The sequence below is a fragment of the Pelophylax lessonae genome (genome assembly GCF_965119305.1).
Source record: "Pelophylax lessonae genome assembly, chromosome: 4".
Lineage (NCBI taxonomy): Eukaryota > Metazoa > Chordata > Amphibia > Anura > Ranidae > Pelophylax > Pelophylax lessonae.
In genome coordinates, this window is record NC_138771.1 from 383,397,726 (window position 1) to 383,413,795 (window position 16,070).

Here is a 16,070-nt window from a genome sequence, read left to right on the forward strand (position 1 = left end):
ACTTTTTAACCCCCGCAAGTGATTGAAGGCTTGGGGAGCCTGCTGAGCATTCACCTGCTGTTTGGTACTGGGCTTTTCCTATCACAGGGGAATTCACAGACTGGTTCCTTAGTTTGAACATGGACAGCTTCCTATGTCTATTAAAAGTGAATAGTCTCAGTTGCAAGTACAGGCGGTCACCTCGTTACAAACATCTGACTTAAGCCCCGTACACACGCACCAATTGTTGGCCGTGAATTTTCAGCCAACGTCCAATCGGACGATTGTCGGCTTGTTAGTATGATGCTTCCGACAACCGACTGCGACTTTTCGGCCAAACAAAATCTGGTGTGCAGGCTATAACATTTTTGTTGGCCGTCAACAGAACCGCCGATTGTTCGTCAGTCAGTACAGATTTCGGCAGACAAAAATCAGATGAGCAAGACTGGGCATGCTCAGAGAAGAAAAAACACACGGAAAGTAAACCAGCACATGACATCACTTCTGAAGTTGGTTGTTGTTGGCTGAAAAAAATTGTGTGCAGTCTAGAGCACATTTCAACCAACACAACAACAGTGGACAAAAGACGGCTGATCGGTCGGCCAACAATCGGTGCGTGTGTACGAGGCATTAGTCTCGATTCACACTAGCGCGACTTGTCAGCCTGACAAGTCGTGCTCCCTCGCGGTCCATTGACTGGTGCAGGACCCGTTCTAATAGGAGCTACACAAGTCGCTCCGACTTAGAAAAAGGGTCCTGTACTACTTCGGGGCGACCTCTGAGCGACTTGCATAGACCATTATGTTAAGTCCATGCAAGTCGCTCCGAAGTCGTGGTGCATGGGAATGCACAAGTCGACCCCGAAGTAGTCGAAGTCGTGCCACCCCAGTGTGAACCGACTCTTACAAACGACTCATACTTACAAACAGAGGGAGTCAACAGGAAGTAAGAAGAAAGTTACCCCTAGGAAAGGAAATTTACTCCTGAATAAGGTATCGTGGATAAAAGGTGTCTCCACTGAAGCTTTATCACCAATCTTTGTTTCTACAACAACCCAACATTTTCAAAATCCATTTGTCAAAGGGACAGAAAGTGAGGTGAAATATTCTGCACAGGGGTACAGACAGCAAAACAAATGTTACAGGGGTGGTAACCCTTTCCTATGCTATCCAAATACCTTTTAAAAATGATTTTTTTTGGCTGAAGCTACACTTAAAAAATGTACCTGTCTCAACTTACAAACAAATTCAACTTAAAGCGGAGTTCCAGCCTAACACACTCACCTGTCCAACGGTCCAGCGATGCGGCCGCCCGAAGCCTCGCTCTTCTCCCTCTCTGCTCTCCGGTGCCGGCATCACTGGTGTGGGCACCCGGCTATCACAGTTTGCGGCTTCACAGCCGGGTGCGCACTGCGCATGCGTGAGTTGCGCTACGCGTCGTGATTGGCCGGCAATCTTCTGGGACCTCTGACATGTCTGCATGACATGATTGCAGGGAGGGAGGGGGAGAGGAGAACTTCCGCTCAGGGCGCTGCGGCGCTCCGAGCTGAAGTGGGAGCGGGTACATGTCAAAACTAGGTACCCGCCCCCCAAAAATGACATACCAAATGTGGCATGTCAGGGGGTTAGCACTACCTAAAGCGGAAGTTCCACTTTTTGGTGGAACTCGGCTTTAAGAACAAACCTACAGACCCTATCTTGTTTGTAACCCAGGGACCGCCTGTACTAGGTACATACACCTTTTGTGAATCTCAAAATACCAGGAAACCAGGCAAATAGTGCACTACTTAAGGTAGAACTATTGGCACAACTTTTTTTTTTTTTTTCATTTTGGATAGTTACATAGTGAGTCAGGTTGAAAAAAGACACAAGTCCATCTAGCTCAACCAATAAAAAAAAAAAAAAAAAAAAAAACAGTAATTTAAAAGTTAAACCTAACCATACAATCCTATACCCGCAGTTGATCCAGAGGAAGGCGAAAAAACCCAGCAAAGCATGATCCAATTTACTCCAGCAGGGGAAAAAAGTATAGAGGATAAAGGGATAGAGCAGGTAAGGGCTCTTTCACACGGGCGGTCCGATCAGATCCGCCTGTCAGTTTTTCAGGCGGATCTGATCGGATCCTCCATGCAGCTCTATGGGGCAGCGGGTGTCAGCGGAGGTCACCTCCGCTGACACCCGCTGCCATCCGCATCCGATCCTGTGCTGAAATCTGGACGGATGGAAACCCTATTTTTCCATCCGTTCAGTAATCGGAGCGGAGCGGATCTGATGAGAGCGGACAAGCGGTCCGCTCTCCTCCGATCCTCCATAGAGGGCAGCGGGTGCTGAGACACCTCCCTCTCCGCTCTGCAAGCGGAGACGGAGCTGTCATCCGCCCGGCTCAGTGGGGATCGCGGATCGATCCCCGCTGAGCAACACGGATCCGCCTGCGGAGGCGGACCGTGTGAAAGAAGCCTTAAGGTTATAACTCCTGTCAGATTTTTTTTCACTATCTGTGTCCTATTGGGGAGATTTCCCTTCACTTCCTGCTTATAGTCAAACAGGAAGTGAGATCAAATCCCTGAAAATTATGGGAATTCTTTGGGGACCCCCAGGTCACCAGAACCAGTGTCCCCATTGAAAAATTTCCCCTCTATTACTTTCTGGGGACAACCCAAAATTTGGGGTTTTCTTTTACTTTCAATGATAATGGTAAAAAGGACAAATAGAGAATATCCTTAATGGGGGCACAGAGCGCAATAAAAACTGACCGGTGTTCTAATCCCTCTCTACTCTATCCAAAATGTAAAAGAAAGTTTTGCCTTTAGTTATACTTTAAGTGAAGCTGCAAACACAAAAAGAAAATGATCCCTTTTAATTTCAAAATATAAAACACGTATTGCTGTAAAGTGAATTATACGCATAAATACACATAAATATTTAAATAATTATAAAGGGCAAATAATAAATGCAATAACAATTGCCCAGATGTAGAAAAAAGTTTCCATACAAAAATAAATTGAAAGTCCCAAAGAGAAAGACCGTCCCGTTTTTATAAGTGCATTGATTAAAATCCTTCGTTATTACAAAAATGTGCCAGCATCATCTACCAACACAAGAATGATAAAGGTGCTAGCTTACCAGACCACAGTGACCCCCTCTTATACATAGTGGTCAACCAAGGTTCAATTGCTATTTTATTAACATCAATGGCACTTCTCGTCATAGATCACCTGGGTGCATATATAGACTCTTCCAATTCTCTAATCGTTCAAATTCTTGTAGGAAATAAAATATATGTTTATTTAAATAAAATCACACTTCCATCTGTACACAAACAATGCACATTGTAAAAGAAATCACCTGGCCAGCAATTGGATAGTATTTATGGTTCACTTCCATTGCACAATGACATCACTAGGAGGCTCCGCCCAAAGCATTTCGTCATCAAAAGGACATCTTCCAGGGCATTTATTTCTGCATGGACACTTTTTTTTTTCATGTCTAGTAAATTTTTATTGCATTTATTATTTGCACTGTATAATAATTTTAATAATTATGTGTATAATGAATTAGGGTTTATTGCACTTTAGCACAACACATGTGTTTTTTACCTTTGTTTGTTAACACAGGCTGCTGTATTGCAACACAGTGGCTGGTGTGCCGTAGGGCCAAGATCAGCGCAATGACGATGCGCTAAGATCGGCGCATCTCGCTGTTTCCTAGTTTGTGTTTTTTTTTTTTTTAACATATTTTATTGTGCTGTCACGTAGACATCCCATAAAGTTTAAATCCGACCGTACGATGCCAGGCAGTGGATTCCCCATATTGCACTGCTCTGAAAAAAAAGTACTGCATATAGTATATTTTTCAGTGCACCATGCCCGCACACCACTGCAATCCAGTGGTATTAACCGGGCACATAAGAGACGAGGCATTTTGCCTTGTCCATGGAATGGGACTGCACTGGAAAAGCCAACCAACCGCATTCCACCACATGTGATGTGAAAAAACCCTAAGATTGACAGAACTGGGGCAACCAGTCAAAAACAAAATGCCTACTAGTAAATTAGTCCTTTTACATTATGAGTTTATAATTTCTTATGTATAGTATCTCACAAAAGTGAGTATAACCCTCACAATTTTGTAAATATTTTATTATATCTTATCATGTGACAACACTGAAGAAATTATACTTTGCTACAAACTAAAGTAGTGAGTGTTCAGCTTGTATAACAGTGTAAATTTGCTGTCCCCTCAAAATAACTCAACACATAGCCATTATTGTCTAACCCGCTGGCAACAAAAGTGAGTGCACCCCTTAGTGAAAATGTCCAAACTGGGCCCAATTAGCCATTTTCCCTCCAAGGTGTCATAAAACTCATCTAGTGTTACAAGGTCCCAGGTGTGAATGGGGAGCAGGTGTGTTAAATTTGGTGTTATCGCTCTCACTCTCTCATACTGGTCACTGGAAGTTCAACATGACACCTCATAGCAAAGAACTCTGAAAAAAAGAATTGTTGCTCCACATAAAGATGGCCTAGGCTATAAGAAGATTGCCAAGACCCTGAAACTGAGCTGAAGCACAGTGGCCAAGACCATACAGTGGTTTAACAGGACAGGTTCCTCTCAGAACAGGCCTCGCTATGGTCGACCAAAGAAGTTGTGTGCACGCGTTCAGCATCATAGCCAGAGGTTGTCTTTGGGAAATAGACGCATGAGTGCTGCCAGCATTGCTGCAGAGGTTGAAGGGGTGGGAGTCAGCCTGTCTGTGATCGGACCATACACCGCACACTGCATCAAATTCCTCTGCATGGCTGTCGTCCCAGAAGGAAGCCTCTTCTAAAGAGGATGCAGAAGAAAGCTGACAAACAAGCAGACTAAGGACATATATTACTGGAACCATGTCTTGTGGTCTGAGACCAAGATAAATTTATTTGGTTCAGATGGTGTCAAGCGTGTGTGGCAGCAACCAGGTGAGGAGTACAAAGACAAGTGTGTCTTGCCTATAGTCGAGCATGGTGGTGGGAGTGTCATGGTTTGGGGCTGCATGAGTGTTGCCGGCACTGGGGAGCTACAGTTCATTGGGGGAACCATGAATGCCAACATCTACTGTGATAGACTGAAGCAGAGCATGATCCCCTCCCTTCGGAGACTGGCCCGAAGAGCAGTATTCCAACATAATGACCCCAAACACACCTCCAAGACGGCCACTGCCCTGCTAAAGAAGCTGAGGGTAAAGGTGATGGACTGGCCAAGCATATCTCCACACCTAAACCCTATTGAGCATCTGTGAGGCATCCTCAAACGGAAGGTGGAGGAGCGCAAGATCTCTAACATCCACCAGCTCTGTGATGTCATGGAGGAAAGGAAGAGGACTCCAGTGGCAACCTGTGAAGCTCTGGTGAACTCCATGCTCAAGAGGGTTAAGGCAGTGCTGGAAAATAATGGTGGCCACACAAAATATTGACACTTTGGGCCCAATTTGGTCATTGTCACTGAGGGGTTTACTCACCTTTTGTTGCCAGCGGTTTAGACAATAATGACTGTGTGTTGAGTTATTTTGAGGGGACAGCAAATTTACACTGTTATACAAGCTGTACACTCACTACTTTACATTGTAGCAAAGTGACATTTCTTCATTGTTGTCACATGAAAAGATATAATAAAATATTTACAAAAATGTGAGGGGTGTACTCTGACCAACCGCTATAAAAGCCCCAGTTTTGCAAAATGTATTGCACCAAATGAAAAAATAGTTACCTCCAGTTTGTAGATAATGAAATTGGATGCAATTAAAACCAACTCTCATGTGGCAGACAGAGACTGGCAGAGTAGAGTGCTGTGTAGCATGCAGCATGTTTGCACCTGCTACCTCCTCTCTACTTGTCTCTGGAAGTTGCCTCCTAGCAACAAGTGATGCTGACAATTGACAGAGCCTGATGGGGATTGAGAGATGGTAGTTCTCCATCAGGTCTGCACTGTCCTTTTTGATTGACAACAGGCAGTGGGAGGGTTCCATAGCCAAAAGTAGGTTGTGTATTGGCCATGGACCTGCCCACTTCTGGCTGTCAGTCATCAGAGGAATGGACCTGATGAGTAACTAGTGTCTCTCAATTCCCATTGCGCTACGCCTATTCAGCGTCAAAAGTCGTTTGCTGCTGTGCTGTTTGTGTGACAGCTTCAGTGGCAGGGAGGGAGCTGTCAGTGCACTCCAGTCACACTGCACATCTGCACAAGACTCTTACCCCAAATTCATGTACCTGTTCACAACAGGCGCATGAATCTGTCATCTGCTCCACTATTTATTGTGTAGACGCGAGTCACAGAATTCCCCTGCCAAGTTCCTGATCGATAAAAAAAAAAAAGCGTCTAAACAGCTTTTGTGAATCTGACTTTCAGCCCTTACTGATAAAAAGGACAGGTGCTAAAAAGAACTGTGTGAAGTTAATTTATGTGGTGCAAGATTTTCGACAAGTCTTAATTGATCATGAACAAACCTAATATATGTTAAGTAATCATGAATTTTGTGCACAGGTAACACGTAGGTGAATACCTCCAGATTTCTGGAGTAATTGCATTTTTGAATTCCTGTCATTAAAGTGTTAAGCTTGTTTTAATAGCATCTGAGATTAAAGAGCAAAGTGTGTCCTGTAATGTGCAACATAAGTGGAAAATGTATGAGTAAGACTAGATATGACATTTGCCAGATCACTAGTGCAAAATGTGAATGATGCAATATTGCCCACCAGAGGCAGTCATTTAAATGTTGACATCCTGAGAGGTATTTGAAACTCAGTTAGAAAAGCACAATGGATGAATAATGTATCAGGATTTGTTGGAAACTGTATACGTTTAAAGCTGCCAGTAAGCATATGATAAGACAGGGGAATACACTTTCACATTTGTTGTTAATTATTGATTGGTGGATAAATGTGGCTTGGACAGTTTCTAGATTTCCGAGAAGCTGATTTTAGTATTTATGGATTGATATATTGTACATTCCCCCCTAAAGATAACCTTCTGATAATAAAGAAGGAGAAACTATCAGGACCTTTTTCTCTTGTTCCTTTGAATGAGATGAAATTTGGCACATTGCCTGGAAAGCACTTGCTAAAATCTGATCTTTTATTTTAGCAGCTTTAAAACTTTAGAAGTTATTGGCGGTTATACAATTGGAACTTGTAGCCTTCCAAGGCAATAAAATAATGAAAAAAAGTCCTAAACTTGGTGACTATTAGAACCATACTTGAAAGTTTATTTGCTGACATTGCAACATTTCTAAGATCTGATGTTATGGGTTTATATTGTTGGATAAAGTAACTTCACAAAATATGCTATACAGTGCATCCTGAAAGTATTCACATCGCTTCAGTTTTCCACATTTTGTTATGTTACAGCCTTATTCGAAAATGGATTGAATTAATTATTTTCCTCAAAATTCTACAAACAATACCCCATAATGACAACATGAAAGAAGTTTGTTTAAAATCTTTGCAAATTTATTAAAAATAAAAAAGGAAAAAATCACATGTACATAAGTGTTTGCAGCCTTTGCGCAATACTTTGTTGAAGCACCTATGGCAGCAATTACAGCCTCAAGTCTTTTTGAGTATGATACTACAAGCTTGGCACACCTATTTTCGCGTAGTTTCTTCCATTCTTATTTGCAGGACCTCTCAAGCTCCATCAGGTTGGATGGGGAGCGTCAGTGCACAGCCATTTCCAGATCTCTCCATAGATTATCAATTGGGTTCAAGTCTGGGGTCTGGCTGGGCCACTCAAGGACATTCTCAGAGTTGTCTCATAGCCAATCCTTTGTTATCTTGGCTGTGTGCTTAGGTTTGTAGTCCTGTTGGAAGATGAGCCTTTGCCCCAGTCTGAGGTCCAGAGCGCTCTGGAGCAGGTTTTAATCAAGGATGTCTCTGTACATTGCTACATTCATCTTTCCCTTGATAATGATTAGTCTCCCAGTTCCTGCTGCTGAAAAACATCCCAACAGCATGATTCCGCCACCACCAAGCCTTACTGTAGGGATGGTATTGGCCAGGTGATGAGCAGTGCCTGATTTCCTCAAGCCATGACGCTTGCCATTCAGGCCAAAGAGTTCAATCTTTGTTTCATTAGACGAGAGAATTTTGTTTCTCATTGTCTGAGTCCTTCAGATGCCTTTTGGCAAACTCCAGGTGCGCTGTTATGTGCCTTTTTACTGAGGATTAGCTCCTGTCTGGCCACTCTACCATACAGAACTAATTGGTGGAGTGCTGCAGAGATGGTTGTTCTTCTGGAAGGTTCTCCTCTATCAACAGAGAAATGCTGGAGCTCTGTCAAAGGTTCTTGGTCACCTCCCTGACTAAGGCCTTTCCCCTCCCCGATTACTCAGTTTGGCCGGGCAGCCCGCTCTAGACAGAGTCCTGGTGGTTCCAAACTTCTTCCATTTACAGATGATTGAGGCCACTGTTTTCATCGGGGCCTTCAATGCTGCAGACTTTTTTTTTTTTGTACCCTTCCCCAGATCTGTGCCTCGTTACAATCCTGTCTCAGAAGTCTACAGACATTTCCTTGGACTTCATGGCTTGGTTTTTGTTCTGACATGTACTGTTAACTGTGGTACCATATATAGACAGGTGTGTGCCTTTCAAAATCATGTCCAATCAACTGAATTTACCACAGGTGGACTCCAATCAAGTAGTGGAAACATCTGAAGGGTGACTAATGGAAACAGGATGCACCTGAGTTCAATTTTGAGTTTCATGGTAAAGGAATACATTTTAAAATCTTTGAAAACAATTATCTTTCATGTTATCATTATGGGGTATTGGTGGTAAAATTTTGAAGAAAATAATGAATTTAATCCATTTGGGAATGACTGTAATATAGCAAAATGTGGAAAACATGAAGCGCTGTGAATACATTCCGGATGCACTATATATATATATATATATATATATATATATATATATATATATATATATATATATATATATATATATATATATATATATATATATAATATAATATAATATAGTTTGCAGTGCAAATTTAATAAGTCTACTGCAGTACAAGGTAAGCTGTATAAACCTGATTGGGAAATATGCGCGTTCCTTTAGATGAATGGCTGGTTGTGTTGGTACCTCCAGTTTTTAAGGCTCCTTTCACATGGGCAGGATCCAGTTTTGCTCAGCAGGGGACCTGTCCGCTGATCCCCCTGCTGGGCTAAGCGGCCGGATAACAGGTCCATGTCAGCTCTACTTATGCAGAGCAGACACTGACACCTGCTTTGCGCTAAGGGCAGCCGGATGTAAAAGGACTAGCTCACAACTGCCCTCCCATCCGATCCAGCCAGATGGGAATGGATCCCCTTCTGTTTTCATTTTTTTCTGGATCAAATCAGACTTGGAGGTAGCTGGGTGTGAACGGACACAAGTCCGTTTACATCTGGCTGCCCATAGAGGCGAATGGAGGGCGCGATTGCGGACCTCCTGTGTGAAAGGGTTCTAAGTAGATATAATGCCATGCATAGCACTCAGCTTATAAAGTAACAATTTATTGCATTATACGAATATACTCATTTAAAATATAAACTGGTGTCTTTGGAATATTTTCTGCAAATCGTCAATTTGCTATTGATTGCTCGTATTCTGGGAATAATGATACAGAGTTTTGAGGCTCTTTAATTTATAGACCCCATGCTATTCAAGGTGCAAGGCTGTTGCTGGAGTCATCTGTGTAGTTGCTTCCCTGATTGACAGATTGACATTTTTGCTTTGAATCTAGAGCCAGCCAATAATGTTAGGAGCCAGGTACTCGGAACTGCATATTTCAAAAGCTATTCTCCTGCGCTTGGGTGGTGGTCTTGGCGGTGTAATGTCTAAATATCCTTCTTCCTCACTAGTGGTCTTGCTGCCCCCCTCAGGACAATGGGTATCCTTGGGACTGTAAAACAATGGCAAGAGAAGGGCGAACCGACCTAGCGCATTACCAAAAAAACAGTTTAATTTTGTTCAAAAGACAACAATTGTTATACTCGCCTACACACGGCATGAATAAGCATAGCAAGTGAGATCAGTCGCCTTCAGGACTGCTGTAGTCAACCAGTAGTGTGGAAGGACCAGGCGGCGTCTGTGATGGTTGACGCGTTTCGAGGGAGATCTCTCTTCCTCAGAGCCAAAGTAGTTAATGACTAGTGAGACCAATCTTTGCAGTACACTTTTTTTTTTTTTTTGATAATTATTTTTACAGGGTTCATACGGTGCTGGAAAACCTGGAAAAGTTTTGGAATTTGTAGAAGACACTTTCCAGGCCTGGAAAGGTCAAGGAAACTTAGGAAATACACTAAGGTTTTGGAAAAGTCATGGAATTATTTACTGGGGAGGAGCGGGGAGCGGATGCTTAATTATTTTAATTTATTATTTTATTCCCTAATGTTATTTTATTGCCAGTGCCACATACTATTTACTTCGCCTTCCGGGTCCGTGCTGTCACTGGCCAGCAGCAGCCGAGGAGATGATCGTGAACCAATCAGGCAGCGGGGAGGGCCGGCCGCGGTTTGCCTGGAGACACTGTGACTGGCCAGCAGCAGCAATAACAGCCGGGAGATAACAAACCAATCACAGGCAGCGGAAGCGTCACTGGAGGGCTGGCCGGCTGCATGAACGTGATGATGACGCGGAAGGGAACGGCCGGCCCTCCCCGCTGCCTAATTGGTTCACGATCATCTCCTCGGCTGCTGCTGGCCAGTGACTGACAGTAAGGGCAAACTGCGGACCCGGAAGGACACCTACATGTACCAGTGCTATACGCTGAATGTAAAAATGCCCCCCCTCAGTGCTCTTTAGCCCCCCCCAGTGTTCTTTAGCCCCCCCAGTGTTCTTTAGCCCCCCCCCCAGTGTTCTTATGCCCCCCCGTGCTCTTAAGCTCCCCACAGTGCTTTTCATCTCTTCCCCCCCCCCCATGCTTTCTGGCTCCCCCAGTGCTCTCCAGCTCCTTGGCTCACCCCTCAGTGATTTCCAGTTCCCCCCCAGACAGTGCTCTCCAGTCGCCCCCCTCTCCCCCTGTGCTCTCCATCCCCCTGGTTTTCCATGCTCCCCCCGCAATGCTTTCCAAACCCCCCCTTAATTCTCTCCAGTCCCCCCCCTCATGCCCTTCAGCTCCTCCAGTGCTCTCTGCTTCCCTTGTGCTCTTCTATCATGTCCGCAGCCTCTGACTACCTCCTTTATCATGTCCGCAGCCTCTGACTACCTCCTGTATCATGTCCGCAGCCTCTGACCACCTCCTGTATCATGTCCGCAGCCTCTGACCACCTCCTGTATCATGTCCGCAGCCTCTGACCACCTCCTGTATCCTGTCCGCAGCCTCTGACCACCTCCTGTATCCTGTCCGCAGCCTCTGACCACCTCCTGTATCATGTCCGCAGCCTCTGACCACCTCCTGTATCATGTCCGCAGCCTCTGACCACCTCCTGTATCATGTCCGCAGCCTCTGACCACCCCCTGTATCATGTCCGCAGCCTCTGACCACCTCCTGTATCATGTCCGCAGCCTCTGACCACCTCCTGTATCATGTCCGCAGTCTCTGACCTTCTCTTGTATCATGTCCGCAGTCTCTGACCTTCTCTTGTATCATGTCCGCAGTCTCTGACCTTCTCTTGTATCATGTCCGCAGTCTGACCACCTCCTGTATCATGTCTGCAGTCTTTGACCACCTCCTGTATCATGTCTGCAGTCTCTGACCACCTCCTGTATCATGTCCGTTAAATGTATGTGTGTGTCGTAAAACATTTGACATTTCGAACATGGGAGAGGCAGCGCTGTCTAGCCACGCTAAAGGTGCAAAGCACCAGTCTGCAGCTGCGTGCTTGACAGCTTCCAATTCGATCGCTGGCTTTTTCACCCGTGCGCCTGAAGTGACACCGGCTCCCAGCTGCGGCAGCGGTGCTTTCATCTCATCCACTGTAAAACAAGGGACCATTTTGAGTCACGCTGTATCCAGAAACGAAACCCTAACTGCGGAGGTACTGTACAATACAAAGATTGTCATTTATTTTAGTTAAAATATGCTGGGTGTGACGTGGATTTTCTTCTTATTTAACATGCATACATAAACATTTCATGAAACATTAGGTCATGAATATTTACGTGAAGTCATGGAAAAGTCATTAAAAAGTCATGGAATTTTATTGGTGAAAATGTGTATGAACCCTGTTTTTATTGGTTTTTGTAAAAGACAAAAGAAAAACAAGAACAAAACAACAGAGCAAGGCCAAATGGCCACAATATACACACAAGTAAAACGGCCTCCTGGAAAACATCCACGAGGCGCCCCTAAAGTGCAAACTAACTAGACAAAAAAATGACTCTCCAACCATAACTCCCCACCCTCCCTCAAACAACTACCAGCAGTCTGATATAAAGTCCAGGAGAACCGAGGCAAGAAGGTCTGCTCGAACCGAGCACATCTCAGCAGCCAGCCAGACTCAAGCCAGGGAAATAGCTTTTTTGGCATAGAAGAGAAGGATGGTAAGTAAAGTCCTATGTGCCACGGAGGGTATCTTTGCAGTACACTTATATAAACATGTCAGGAAAAGTTCACCCAGGTAGACCCCACTTCCTCAGGAAATTGGGGGGCGGGAATACTCCTAGAAGACATCTCTATATAATTGCCCATAATATAAGTAATTCTCTTTGCCCATCCAGCAAAGAGATCTCCCCAATACAGCAAAGACACCTCCCCAATACAGCAAAGACACCTCCCCAATACAGCAAAGAGACAGCCCAAAAACTTCAGCTCAGCTCACAGGTATAGAAATTGTGCAGCAGCAATGTAGCATCTACATTTTCAATGAGCAGGCCAGTCCACAAAAGCTCCCCCCTTCCTCTTCAATGACCAACTAAACTCCGATCCTGGCTTAGTAATGCAACCTGCACCCCTTCAGACAGTTTGACTGAAATGCACTCCACCACCAGTCGTGTGACCCTGACGCTTTGCCCACCCCGATGCTGCTAGCCAAACAAAGGCAGCTGTAGTGGATCTGGCTGCTTAGGAAGCCAGGAGTGAGAGTGCACAGCACACTCTGGAGTGTGGGCACAGTGGGCGCAGAATAGTGATTGGGCTGGCAAAAGCCCAGGCGCCAGGACACAATTTCTATTCGCAATAGCAACCTGGCACCTGGAATTTGTTGAGCCCTGCAGTAAAGCATGTGTTACTGCATTGTGGTTGCCATTTATTTAAAGTGTCACACCAGTGCACCAATATAGTAAAAATAATTTGACAAAGTACCTGCACTGAAGCACTGAAGTCCTTTTTTGGCTGCATTGTGGTAAATTGGCAGCCTAATTAAAATGAATGAACAGCACTAAAGTGTGTATGCATCCTAAAGGATAAGTGCACTTTCCAACAAAGTGCCTTCATCATTTCCAGCTCACAACCAAGCTAATGACCTATCCCACCCTACCTCTGCATAGGTACATACTAACCTTTCAGTTGTGCCCATGGCCTCCAGTGTTTGTTTACACTCTGATCAGCCTGTCTTTAGTGCACTGGCCCATTCTAGGGTGCCTTTTCTTCAGTGTTTCCTGCCTTGGCACATGGCCCCATAGAATTCTGCAGAAAGTTACAGCATATGCAATCCCAGCATGCTGATGATCAGTCAGCGAGGAAGCAATCAATTGCAAAGTAAGCTTAGTGAAAACACACATAATAAGTGCTCCTTGTTTGAAAGTGCTGAAATCAGTGCTGGATCTTCATCTCTGGGTATGGGAAAATTAAAAGTCAGGAGCTACGAGTACTGTAGCTTCTGACTTTTAAAAACACATACCTACCAGCCATTGAGTTGAGCGCTGACTTCCTACAACCCAAAGTCTTCTCAGCCTTTTCTTCCCCCTATTTTGGATTTAGAGTAATGTTATCAGAAAGTGTCAGCCAGCTCCCAAATCAAAGATGGCTGCTAAATTGCCACTGTGCATGCTGGCGTGATGCCATTTTGGATTTGGGAATGGGCTGAGTGATCAGAGAGTCAGTCAGCTCCCAAAACAAAGATGGTTGCTGAAGTATCACTGTCCATGTGCAGGAAAAGTCCTGAAGCCTTCTGGAATGTGTGATGTGCATCCCAGGAGGCTCAGTAGAGTAGGCTAGCTGAGTATACATCATCAAAGCCTAGGTGAAGACTAAGGAAATGGAAAGTTAAAGTGGAATACCAGCCAGTAAGAGAAACAACTGCAAACTGGACTGTAAATTATTAGCTTGGTCTTGCCACCAGGTTGGTATTTTATTGGTCTGCTCTGTAAAATTTAAAAAGCAAATGATATATATAGTAAATAAAAAATAGTAAAATAGAACTGTTTTATAGGGTGATAGTTATTTTTTAGAAATGTTTTCAATTTAAGTAAAGTTTAGAGTACGAGGCACAATAAATCTAATAATGTTCAGCTTGTAAATTATAAAAAAGAAAAACCTAATGGATTACCCTACTGTTTTTTCTCAGTAATTCTAATAACCTAAACAAATTGGGCCATATATGGTCAGCTCTGAAACCTGCCGCTTTTAAATGCTGTGAGGACTATATAGCTAGCTGTACATTTTTATTTTCCTAAAGTGGTTGTAAACTTTGTTACCACTTGTACCTACAGGTAAGCCTATAATAAGGCTTACCTGAAGGTAATGTGAATATGTCCTAAACTTGCACAGTTTAGGAGATATTCAGAGTGCATGCAGTCAATGATGTAATCGCTTACCATGCCAGACCTTCAGAGCCAGTGCCGCAAACAAGCATGAGTGGGAGTGATGTCATTACGGCTCTAGCCACTCAGAGCCCCAGAGCCCGCAAACCCAGGAGAAACACCAGGGAAGATGCCAGCAGTGAGCAGGCGCCGCTGGAAGGGCTTCGTTCTAAGATAAGTATTTAAAATTGAGCTCGTATGCGATGCATACAAGCTCATTATGCCTTTGTGCAATTTTTCTCTTTGTCCGGGGTTTACAACCTCTTTTTTTTTTTTTTTTCTTAATCAAACAGGTTCTTTATTGAAAAAAATTGCAAATGAACAAACAGAATAAAAGATAGCCATGGGAATACAGCAAATCAAATGGGCTCAAACATGCATTATGGTCAGTAAACAGAGGGGACACGCCGCTGGAACATGGGTATTGACTGGAAGCAAACCTAAAATAGGAAAAAAATAAAATAAATCAGCATACATAATAGAGCAGCAAACTTGGGCTCAGGAGCATGTCTCCGGAGCCTGTAGCCATCTGTCCCAGATCTTATTGAATTTGGCAGGACACCCGCGATGAGCGTAGGTCAATTTTTTGTAGGGCAACCTATTGTTAACCTCTCAAAGCCAGTCCCGGAAGGTGGGGGGTTTGTCTCGCATCCATTGTCGTGCAATCACCTTCCTAGCTAAAAATAGGGTCTCGTGCAAGAATAGGGTAGTGAATTTGTCAATACTGGTGTCGGGGAATATCCCCAACAAGCACGGCTTGGGGAACAGTGACAGAGGGGAGCCCATAATGTAATGTAGGAATTTAACAACCTGTGCCCAATAACCCTGAAGCTCTGGGCAGCTCCATAACAAGTGGTAAAAGGTTCCCCGGTCCAGTCGGCACATGGGGCAAAGGTCAGAAGCGTCACGTCTGTATCTGGCTGTCATGATAGGGGTGAGATAAGCTCGGTGAAGGACATATAGTTGTGTAAGGTGGTCAGACAATCTGGGGGAAACCAATTTACAGGCCTCCAAAGCATCGCTCCACTCATCATCCTCATGCCACCCACATGTAACGCTCTTGCGTTTTTTGTTAGTGAATGGATTTGCAGCTGCAGAATTATTACACTCAGTAGTCATGTAGAGATGTGTTGAACAAACATATCCAACTCTCAGGACTCATCACCGTGCACAGCCTGTTTTATGCAAATATACATACACTCAATATGATGTTCCTGGAGTGATAGGATGTATATGATAGTATAGAGGTGACAGACAGGCGTTAGAAATGGTGAGCACTCAGTAGTAATATTCAGGAGAGTGGTAGGTGATGATAGGTAGTATGCAGATAGGTTTAGCAATCATGTATAGTAACAGGTGGTAGGGGACAGCAGATGAAGTATACAAGAGAGAG

The 16,070-nt window shown here is 44.1% G+C and overlaps 1 protein-coding gene across 1 annotated transcript in view; it reads left to right on the forward strand.

Moving 5' to 3' along the window:
• FGF18 (fibroblast growth factor 18) overlaps positions 1–16,070 on the forward strand; it is a 740,912-nt gene that overhangs the window by 694 nt on the left and 724,148 nt on the right. The window lies entirely within an intron of this gene.